Genomic DNA, 12,002 nt, shown 5'->3' with positions numbered 1-12,002 from the left:
TTGGGATAATATTCTCCTGAAATGGATTTTGCTACCCTTGATTCTGCTGAGCAGCAAAGACTGGAACGTGTCCCTAAATCAAAGTCACGGTTGTCAAGCTCCATGGGTATGGTTTAAGAGTAGTGCTGGGATGCTTATCTTTATAGAATTGTCTAGGTGACAGTATGGGGGTTTTGTCAGGTATTTGCCTCAGCCATTTAAGACTGTCAGTGAAGACAGAACAAGGAAGATGTGGTCCTTTCTGGGCAGCTAATACATTAAGGTGCAACTTAGCCTGCCCATCTGGTTTAAACCACACCTTTTGTCCTAGTCTAGACAAGTCAAATGACACTGTCTGCCTGGCCCAGCCTGACAGAAAATCCTCTAGTAAGCAGAGCAGTTTGGACTGCTGTTAAGGTGACTCTTTCATCCCAAACGAAATGGGTTAAAATCCGAAATGGGTTAAAATCCGTGGCCAGCAGGGGCTGTAATCCCCTGGGTTCCCAGGGTTCTGCAATACTGTTTATAGGATTCAACAAGACACAGAGAAAGTAGCATGCCTTTCTCAGTCCTGAGTACAAGTGATTGAGGTCCATTTGGTGAGGCTTAAGGGTGTTTTTTTGAGTGAGAGAGCCGAAGAAATGAGATTATTTTGCTAGAGTAGTAGAGCAGGAGACTTGCGTGTACGGGGGTACTTGTGACAGGGAAGCAAACTGCAAAATGTTAGAAGGCTTCCATCAAATCCTGTTGTTGCCTTATTGTAGAAGACAAGGGGAAGTAACTCTTGTTAAAAGTTCAAACTAGCAAAAAAGCACAGTAACTGTGTTGTGAGCAAAGGGCAGGGAGTGTAACACCCCCAGTCTCCTTTTATTGCCCATATTGTAAAAGCAGAGTCACTTGATGAGGACCTGTGAGGAAGGTTGTGTATCCCAGAGCCAGATACTCAGGATTTGTGATTAATTTGGAACTACTGCAGTAGGCAGTAGCCCAGGAGAGACTGTTTTGTCATGATCAAAAATAAGTGATGCTCAATCTGCCTAGCCAGTGCCTTTCGTTGTAAAGGTACAGGTCAAACATCCAATTCCCTTTTGCTCCCCCAGCTCCTATATAAAGGATTGCAAACTGGCTCTGAAGCAGTGCACCAGTTTGTGCACTGTCTTGATGGTGGCACCAGCCTCCCTGCAGAGATGCATCAGTGGCTGAGGCAAGGTGCCAGGGTGGGCAGGACCTTCTGCCTGGCTTCTCTGTGGTTCTTTAATCCCACCATTTCAGTGCTGCTGTGCAAATACAGCCTCTTGGCCCCAGAGCTGTCTGAGTCTGTCTGTCCCCACCACCCTCTGCTAAGTAGCAGAAAAGGTAAAGCTGTCTAGCAGCCCTGGGATTAGTATGTGAGCAGCTAATTTACAGGGTGGGCCATCACCCTTCCAGATACTGTCAAATGAACAACTTTAAATCACAGGGTTAGCTGTTCAAAGTCAGATGAAAAGACACTCCCCATTGTCTTGCCCAGAAATGCTTTTTCATGTAAAACCCAGAGCAGTGAGCACCTCATTGTTTACTTGCAGCAGAATAAACAATTCTTAATCCACTGATTGTGTGAGAGGGGCTCCTACTTGGGAGAGCATCTCTTGATTATGTAAAATCCTAAATCGTGCATCTTTGTCTCCTAATTACGGTAGGAACTGCCCTGGTCTTGAGAGTAATAATAGGGCCCTTTGTCCCATTGACAATGGGCTGTGGCACTGCATCTCCTTCATGGCATTACACCCCCTGGTCAGTCGCTGTCCCTTTGAAGCCCTGTGCCCTGCACCCTAATTAAAGACATGAGCTGCCCCCCCCGGCAAGGTTGTCTGCAATGCCCATTAGCAGTGGGGGGTGGCCCAGGAGCGCTTTCTGACCCCCTTGGCCTCTCTACCTGGATTATTTAAAGAAGTGTGCTTCCCTGCGGCTGGGGCCTCAGGACACTGTCTATTTTGGTGAGTTTGTATCTGAGTGTTGGTATAATTAGCAGAGAGCTGAAACGCTGCACAGCCAATCGGGAAAATGAGAAACCTCACAGAGCAGGAGAGTTTCTCTGGAAAGTTTAGTGGCTCAGAGTTGCTGTCAGACGTGAAACTGTGCTTGTAAAGGTCACCTGACAGCTCTGAGCAACGTCAGCAGTGTAAGCAGAGGAGATGTGAGGATTTCCCGGGGAGAAACCTCTCCAGATGCTATGCTGGGTTTCTCCTCTTTCTTTTGGCAAATACAATGGAACAAGCTTAAAGTAAAATGTGTGGCTTTTTAAAAAAAGTATATGAACTATAAAATTCCTCTCTTGGATTTCACTGTAGCCAGAGCATACCCTTTTTATTTCCTCTCCTTCTCCTCCAGGAGGTTTAGTGCAGTATGCTGTACCAAGAGCTAAAGTATTTTTAATTTTTCCTTCCTCGCAGCAGCAAAGAGACAATTATGCTGCCTCTCATGCCTAGGTATCTTCCTGAGGAGAGGAGGAGGGAGCTGGTTGTGGTGTTAGACTCATTCCAATATCATTTCTCAGCCAGGATAGTTGTGCAGTTTGAATGTGGTAAAAGGTTGCTTCTTAATGAATATCATGAGGCTTTCTCATCACAGCTGGTTCAGTATGGCATTGCCTCCAGTTACAAGATTTGGTTTTGCTATATTTTTGTAAGATATAAGAAATAAGACATTGCAGTGTGAAAGTTACTCTCTGCCTATGTCACACAGCTGACCTGGTGACCAGAACCAGTTGCCATTAATAGATTCAGGGGAGATTAAGTTTTTGACCTTCTACAGAGCCTGTCCAAACAGTGATTTAATATATTAAGCTTTGTAACTTGAAAATCCTGGCCATATTTTCACAAGGACAACAAAAGCAGTTCTCTTCCCCCAGGGTTATGTGCTTCTGTAAAACCTCCAAACAAAGGACACCAAAAGCTGTCTACAGCCTACCTTGTTCTTCAAAACAGCCTGCCCAGGTTTTGCTGAAATTGTGTAGAGGTTGAACACTGCCATGGAAAGCTATTGTTTTGAACCCAGGTTAGTAACAGGCTCAGCAACAGAAGAACTCAGGCCTTGGAAAGAAAGGTGTTAGGAATCTGACCATTAGGATCTGTGATCATCTGCCTCTAGTTTTGCCAGGGTAACCACTGTGAGGTCTTGTTTTTGAAAACACTTATGGGTGAAAAATGCTGTTGTTGTTTCTTGGTGTTACCTGGCTTCACCAAAATGGAGTAGACAACTTAAATGCCATAGGAATGGTCTGCTGGACTCTGTGGGTAAATTGAAGATATCTGTCATGTGCAGCTTGCAGTTGGTCACCAGGTTGGTCACCAGGTTGCCCCTTTTGCCAGCACATCCACATTCTTCAGTGTGTGGTGGGATGCTGCCAGGCACCTGGACCTATGTCCCAGTCTTTAATCATTTTAGACAATGTGCATGAGCAACTCCATTTAAGTCAAGACAAGAGGAAGTGGGCTTTGGGTGAAAAAGATATCAGCTACTTAGAATATGGTGTGTTTATTGTCCAGTTACTGTTCTTCAAGGCAGTTCTGCACCCTGGCTTTAGGGAGATAAAATAGGAAAGAAAATAAATGAATGGAGATTTAAAGTATGGAGATTATTTCAGCCATTATCACCAGTAGAAAAGACTAGTACAATATTAGATTTTTGAAGCAGTAGTCTGACCATGTAAAAGTACATTGAACTGAATGTTAAAAGGAAAAAAAAAGAAAACAACCAGAAAAATATCCCAGTGCCATTCCTGTTTTTGCAAATGCCTATCTAAGCAAGTTTAGGAATTCACTTTCTATCTGTTCTCTCCTTATATAGTAGGGATAATCCTTCTGGCTTCCTTATTCTGAAGCACACTGCTCTCTACATGTGGCAAGCCTTTTGTGGGAAGAGAGTGTTAGTGATGCTACAAATGTGCAGGAGTGAAGGTGTTTGAAAACTAGATGTTGTTTGCAATTAATTTTACTGTGAGACAAGACTATGGGTTCATGGTGGGAAGAGGAAGCTTCTTCCAGCTAGTTGACACTGCTATTATTGGAAGCAACTTGAAGGATCAATGACAAGTCATCTTCATTCAGCATTGTGAGGTTATATACTACTTTTCTCTCTGTCACAACTGTTGATGTGCACATGGCCTCATTCCTTGTTAGCATTTCAAAATAAGAAACAGTATGCTGTTTTAATGAAGATGGATAATTCTGAGGTTGTTGTATCCTACACAGTTGTTGAGAGGGATGGAGAGCACTCCAGCATACACATGTTCATGGACCTCCTTGAGCTCTGCTTTTGGCATACTGTATTTTGGGCCTAGTACTTCCTTTTTTAGTCACTGAGATTGTACCAGCAAGGACAGTTTAGGTAGAAATTGCTCTGGAGTTACTGAGTACTAACACAGTTAATGCTACAAAACTTGTTACAGCCAAAGATGGAGGTGGCAAGGGGCAGAGGTGTGACAGTGCCAATTCAGCTCTCAAGCTGTTTGTTCAATGTCTTTCTGATAGAAACTAGGAACCAACTCCTAATCACTTGCTGGCAGCATTTTCAGTGCAGAAGCAATGCCATGAGACAGCTGATGATGATGAAGTCCAGCTCTGGTGAATTCTGTGACCAGAAATATGCTGCAGTACAACACAATTCTTGGTGAGGCAGAGGAGAGGGTATGCAAGCAAACTGGTGAATGCATCCTTTTACTGAGCAAATGGAGAAGTAGAATCAGTGGGTTGTCTTGCAAAAGCAGAACAGAACTGCATGTTACATGCCTTCTGAAGTTCCTGTTCAGAAAAGAGAGCTGGGAAACATCTGAAGAGCAGTGCGAGGCCAACACTGGCCTAGAAGTGGTCAGCTCACATCAGGGAGTTCATTGTGTGAGGAAACTGGGAATCCAGAGCAGCCGGATAAAAATATTGGCTTGTGAATGGACACGGGGAGTGATGCTCTCATGTGAAACTGTGTGCTGTGTCACATGCTGTTAAATATCTTAGCTTGGCTGCCAGAATAGAAAGTGGGTAAATGCAAAGCTGACTGTAGAGGAAAGCTGCTTGTAAAAGGGCATGCAGGAGGGAAAAGGGGCTGAGCCAAAAGAGGTTATTAGCACGCCTGCCTGATCCTAAGGAGCAGGATTTGTTTATTTGCAGGCTCTCTCAGAGTGCTGGGTGCTGCTCAGTGTGTTGGCAGTCATGTCTGCATGCTGAGCATATCTTAACCTGCAAATGTAGATAAGGGCAAGGGGCTGCAATCCAGATCCAGCTGCACCTATTTGTGAGCCCTGTTCTGATCAGTGGATGCTTACAGGATAGGGAAACCCCTGGAGATGTATTTCCTTATGTTACTTATGAAAAGCAGTGGCCTTTTTTTAACATGGTAGACACATAGATTTCTTTTTTAACTCTTGCTATTAATTTAAAAATTACAGAATTACTTGCTTTCATATTTGAAAGATGTGTTAGAAGATGGGAAGAGCTTTTCATTTTCTTACCTTGAAAGAATACCAGAAGGTGCACATGAGTTGGAGTGCACAAATAACTGTTACTCTGCATGTTGTGCAGCTTCTAATTTTGGTAGCTGTAGAGGACTATTCTGGTCAAGTTTTTTTGCCCCTCAGATATGTTTGCCCTCACTATTAAACCCTTAGTTGTTTAAGTTGATCTTCATCTCTTTCTCTGTGATTCTGTCCAGCCAAAGTGTTGATACTTATGTTTTTTAAAACTTTGACCTTTATTAAGTAAAAAAAGTCATTATGAGAAAATGACTACTTTGTATGAGTGTCTGCAGGCCATCTCTCATTATTTTGTCTTAGTTGCATGTTAATTGTGTTGAAGTAAATGGTAGAGTAAGCTACTGTTTCACGAGGGCAGAGGTGTTTAAATCTGGCGTTGTTGAAGTATTGCTGGTAAGTGCAATTCATTACAGCGTTAGGAAGAAGTTTTTACTTGTTTTTCTTTGCTCACACACAAAGGAAGTTTAAACATGAAACAGCATGGCTTGTGCCTTTTTATTAAACCTTACAGCAGTTAATTTCACTGGAGTTACTCTGACGGGGGAGTCGCTGGTGCTGACACTGGCTCTGCTGCATGCTGACAAATTTCTAAAGCACAACATCACCCTGGTTTATATCAGGTCTCTCCTGGCTCCTGCACGATACTTTTCTTGCCTGGACCACAGTGCAGCTGTAGGAATGTACATAATGCTGTGCATCCCTCTATTAATAGAAGGGTTGGTACAGGGGGTTCAGCCTTGGCTGCACCCAAGGGTGGCTTGGCTTCTTTGAGGGAGAAGATTAAAGAAAGCGACTGAACATCGGTAACAAAATCAGACGGCCAGGGGGGCGGTGGAAGGGGGGAAGAGTTAAAAGAAAAGTGCCTCTTTTGTCCGGGCTGTGAAGCAGCATGCACTGAACATCTAGCGGGCTGTGTCCGTCCCCTTAGGCACCGAGGGAAGGGGAGGGCAGCCTCTGCAGCTGGCAGGGAGTTGGCTCCTGGTGCTGCCTGCGGCTCCAGCACAGCCCCACAGCGGCGGGCGAGGTCGAGATGGCAGAGCAGCCGGTCCTCCGGGGTCAGACACGCTGGGGAGCTGCGGGGCAGGAGGCAGGAGCGGGCATTGCAGGACAGCAGGAGGACCCGGAGAGGGGCAGGAGCAGGCATTGCAGGACAGCAGGAGGACCCGGAGAGGGGCAAGAATGGGCATTGCAGGACAGCAAGAGGATCCGGAGAGGGGCAGGAGCAGGCATTGCAGGACAGCAGGAGGACCCGGAGGGAGGCAGGAGTGGGCATTGCAGGACAGCAGGAGGACCCGGAGAGGGGCAGGAGTGGGCATTGCAGGATAGCAAGAGGACCCGGAGGGAGGCAGGAATGGGGCTCGCAGCACTGCTGCTTTTCCATCACTCATCTGCAGCAAATGGGAGAGATTAGTGCGGCTGTTGGATGTTATTTCCCAAGGCCCTGGGTGTGGAGGCCTGGAAAGGTTGTTTTTTGGTTTTTTTATCCAAAGGGAGATGAGTATCTGGACCTGGGTGGGGTTGCACAGGAGCAGAAACCAGTTGGCTCTTTCTCATCTCTCTCACTTTGCCTTGTCCCTGAAGAAGTGAAAGAGAAGCAGAGGAATCATTTCCTGAAGGGGAATATGTCTGTAACCTGCTAGCTTTTCTTTCACAGATGGTGAAAGCCCTTGTGTTTAAAACCATCCTTTCTCCATGTCCCCCTCCTTGCCAGGCTCCCCTACAGCGGGACATTGCCAGTGTGGAGGCTGGGAGCCTGCTCCCACCGCCGGTGTGGACATGAGTCATCAGCAGGGAATCACCCATCTTTCTCTGCTACCCAGTTGTGTTATTTTTAGGTCAGCATAGGAATTTCTTTGCTCATGAGAGCCACATTAATTCTGCAAATAACTTTAAGAGAGAAAGGAGAATAATAACAACAGAGAGAGAAAAATACACGGTACTGACTGGGAATTTCAGTGGGAGGAGTTAGACAACTTCATAATTTAATTGTGTATTGATGACTTCTGTCTCAGGATATGTTTCATTCTTTTTGTTTGTTTTCCTTGCTTCTGTTTGTGGAAGTTGCTAAAGAGCACGGACAGGAAAGGAACAAAGTTGGTACCAAGCTCTTTTATTTTTGATAAGGCCTAGGAATTTAAGACTGTTTTTATTTGTTAACATACACAATATGGGCAACTTTGTATTAGTGAGCTGCATGGGTGAAAACTTCAGGTTTTAGTCTGTGTGGTTTCAGAAGTACAAACAGAACAATGGTAAATGTCACTTGCTCACCAGCAGTCTCGGGTAATGCAGAGCATAGTGTTTTGTTTAATTTCTTGGTAACATAACGGTAAATACAAATATTTGGCATTTTCATCTTGACTACTGAAATATAAAATCTAGAAGGATTTAGTGGTTGTCTGCCTTACTCAATCAAAAATCAAGACTGATTAATTTTGCTAAAAATTTGGCTCTGCATTTCCTTTCTAAAATGTCTTTCCATTTCTTAAAGAAGGACAGCTATTTCCTCTGCAGACAAATTGGAGTTGTCTCAGAGGAGAGTGTAATGCAAGGTAACAGGCACTGCTTATGTAAACTTTCCTTGCAGAGGTGCCACTTATGAAGTGCAGCAAATCCTGCCTTGCCCCCTTGAACAAACAAGCTTTGCAAAGCACTGACTATTTCTTAAAGCCTGTTAAAATGATTTTATATCCTAATTAGCATTACACATTTCAAGAATACTAACTTATTTTAGAAGAAAGCTTTTTAATGGTGTGTTTTTACACAAAGATGCATACACTTGTCTGCATTAAGAAAATTTTAAAAAGAAAGAAAAGGTGCACTGGTGTAGTAATAATTAATCAGACCTGCCTGGTTTGATACATGACCCAAACACCAAGGACAGCCTGGTTGTTGCATTGTTACATTTTGGTTCTGCTTTTGTGTTTTAGGAGTTCTGTTTCCTTACCTGCTTGTTTTTTATACCTCTCAGAGCCGTAATATTATATTTGTATTGTTACAGATATGAGCAAGTCCAAAACATAAAGGCAATTGAGAATTAAAGTAATTTTAAAGGGGCCTTAGCTGCTAAAAACAGTTTTTTCCTTTCTACTTAAAATTTAATCTCTATACTTGGAACTGAACAGCTTTTTTCTCCTTACTCTGTAATCATATTTATAGAAAAATTGAAGACTGTGGCCAGGACTAGCAATCACATGATAATACAGCAGCTTTTATTAGATACATCTGGAAACTTACCTTGCAGATAGAGTGCTTTTATTTCTGCACAGGTGTTGAGCCACTGCTTGGCCTGTGGTGCTGACAACCTCAGAACCTGTTGCCATCACTGTTCTCTGCAGCCATGTCATCCACGTTTGACTTGGAACTAACTGCACATGAGCAGATTTGAGAAATTTTAAGGAGAGGGAGGCCTCTCTGTTGGGTTTTTTTTTGGTTTTTTGGGGTTTTTTTGTATGTTTGGGGTTTTTGTTGTTGTTGTTGGGTTTGTTTGTTTTGTTGGGGTTTTTTTGAACATTCATCTTGAGCAAACTATTACCATATGTTTCAGATGCTTTATTTGATATACTGGACTTTTCAGACTTTCCACAGTTACTTTTTTTCTTTTTAAAGTAGTTTAAACAAGATGAAAAAATGTTCATATCACCTAGGATTCCTTTCTCTTTTCCTTCTTAAACTGTGGGTCTAGGTTTAAAAGTACTATAGGCAGTGACACTACTGAAAGATAGAAAATAGTACTGATGACAAAACAGAGAAATTAATAGTTAGACTCCCTTAAAAAAAAACTAATACTTCCAGTTAATGCACTGTTAGGCATGGCAGCTTACTCCATTTTAAATTAACACAAGACTTAGTCAGTGCAGTGATGCTTGCCTTAGTTAGGTTTTGACACTTAGTAGCTGTAAGTTTTTCTTGGAGGTGCTAGGAGTCCATACCTGGATCACAGGGGAAGGCAGGGCATCCACAGCTCCTTCCCATGTTGTTGTGTAAGCTGTGCCACCAGGGCAAGGTGCAGTGCATTTTTATGCCCTGAAGAGCCTGCAGCTTGAGGTGACAGGCAGGATTTATCAGGATGTTTCTTTTTGTCAGCCAGGTGCTTCTTTCTGACCTAATGAAAAAAGAGCTTAATCTTCGTCCCACATTCTCCTTTTTGTTTGCTGCTTCTTCACTCAGAGCAGGGAAAATAAAAGATAAGGAAGAAAGAGAAAAATAAATATGCTTAATAAAAGAGAAAGCTTATATTCCTTTTATAAGATACATTACTTTTGTTCGGGGGACAAAAGGTGGTGCCCTTTGCATGGAAAACACCATTTTTAACTTGCAAGATTTTACTGTCTTGAGGCTAGCAGTTGATACAGGTGTACTGTGAAGGACTTTCACATGGGTATTTGCTCTGAAAGATTAACTCTCAAGTGCAGCTTTTGATGGGAGACCCAAATAAAGTAGCGCTGAAAATCAGCGTGTTGCAAGAAGGAGGCAAGGAGGAGTGCAGCATGAACAAGGCACACCTCCCTGCTGAGTGGGATGTGTGGCTGCTTGGCAAGGAGCACTGGCTCCTGCTCAGCCCAGATCCTGGGGGTACAGAGGCAGGTGTCAGTGCTCCCAGTGGCTCTGTGGAGCCATCACTGGTGGCTGTGCCTGCCCTGTCACACACAAGGGGATACAGCTGCTGCACTGGCTTCCTGTGCCCAGGACAGGCCAGGCACACTGGGACCCCAGAGATGCTTCAGGATGCCCTGAGGTCAGGGTCTGTGTCCCTGCAATGCTTCCAGAGGTGCAGGAGAATTGTTTCCAAACCCTCCTTGTTTGTATATTGACATACCAGGAGGAACATGTCAGAAGCACTGCTTGTTTTCGTGCAAGGTATTTTCATCACCTCTAAAAGCAATTAATTTCAGTAGCCTGCAAGTTCTTTAGGTGACTACTCATAATTTTTTAATGCTCTTTGGCCCCCAGTGGTTTTGGTGGTTGTGTTTTTGTCTTCAGTGAAGATGAAAGCTTTGCATCACAGAATAGGTGCTGCCAAGTGAGCTGGAGGAGAGCCGTAGATCCTGATGCTGAAGAAGCACTATGTGTTGGCCATCCCACCCCACCCCCCTGAGATTGTTGTCACACTTGGCATACCTCTTTAAGTAAACATTAGCTTTGTAAATGGCATTGGTTAGTATTTAATGGAATGCAGGAACTATGTCAGCAGTAATTATACAGGTAGGATGCAAGTGAATTGACAGGAGAGTTAAAACAAATTAAACCTTCAGTGCATATTTATGTCCAAGCTTTCTGGGTACTGTGATAACAATGGCCGTGTTATATACACTTCACACTTGCTTCTTTCACCACTCAGGGACTATGAGGCCAGTTGCTTTGTGGGTGACTTGGTTATCTTTTCGTTTTCAGAGAATAAAAAAATGGCTGTGGGAGTTTATGTAGTGATAAAATGCACAACAATGGGAGTTTGTTAAGGATAGGGCAGGGAGGGGGTGGTTTAAGGATTTTGTCAGAAGTCATTTCTAATTGCAGGATGTTTTTTTAATGACTAGACACATGTCCTTTTCCTTGATGTAGAGAGCAAAGGCAGTATGGGGAAAACCAAGGCCACAGGCAGATGTGAAAAACTCCTAGTACATATAACATTCTCAGTGACAAAATCTGACTGCCTCATACCCACTGGTGTTTTGCTTCTGGGAAACCCACGTTTTGGCTGGGAGCTGGACCTATAACCACAAGGAACTTGAGGTTGAGTGAAACTGTGTGTCACTTATTGAATGCAGACTGGACATGACCTGTCATACTGCAGAGCTCACATACCAAATATTTAAAAGGCAATAGGCCTTGTTGACGTGTTGACCAAGTGTTGCTGCATAGCCCTTCCTGCCTGCAGCATAGCTTTGATTGTTTAATGCAGTGTTTTATGTGAGAAGCCCTTGTTTAGCTGAATTTGGGATTTGAGAACTTAAGAAAAACAAGAAATCGCAGCAATAGTGTGGGTAGGAAAAAACAGTGCTTCTGCATTTTTCTTCAGGGCAAACTGGCTGTGAAGGGGGTCTAAAAGTGTCAGAAGTGTTGATCTTGTTTTAGGTCTTCCTCCTCTGAACCTTTCTCCTATTCAAGGAGCACTAGTTTTCCTTTTCAAACAGTCTATTTCTCATAACAGCTTTAAAAAATACCAGTGAAAGTTTATGGAAAAGCCATGTGATGAAGATTGACACACAGATATTAGAGTGGATGCAGCAGTAAGTTTTAAGTAGTGGATATGAAAGGTGCTGCTTTTACATTTGCTTTCTATTTAGGTCAGATTTAGCCTCTCCTTGTCACTGATTCTTTTAAAATGTTGTTTATTTTAACAGGACTTTTCAGTAAAAATAAAATGGTGTAAGGCCACTGAAATATTTTTTGTTGGACAATGAAAATATTTTCTGAATGCTGTTATCTCAGCTGCCATTCTCCTGTCTGTCCATGTGAGATCGTCAGTTCTCACATTCTTTAAACTTCCAGTGGACTCACTAGCCAGAAACTGGTA

General features: G+C 43.3%; 1 protein-coding gene across 1 annotated transcript in view; it reads left to right on the top strand.

The window, feature by feature from the left end:
- The window catches only part of RREB1 (ras responsive element binding protein 1), a 119,579-nt gene that overhangs the window by 85,421 nt on the left and 22,156 nt on the right, over nt 1-12,002 (top strand). The window lies entirely within an intron of this gene.

Source organism: Melospiza georgiana, chromosome 1, assembly GCF_028018845.1.
Source record: "Melospiza georgiana isolate bMelGeo1 chromosome 1, bMelGeo1.pri, whole genome shotgun sequence".
Lineage (NCBI taxonomy): Eukaryota > Metazoa > Chordata > Aves > Passeriformes > Passerellidae > Melospiza > Melospiza georgiana.
Note: the sequence above shows the minus strand (reverse complement) of the source record. Positions and strands in the feature narration are given on the sequence as shown.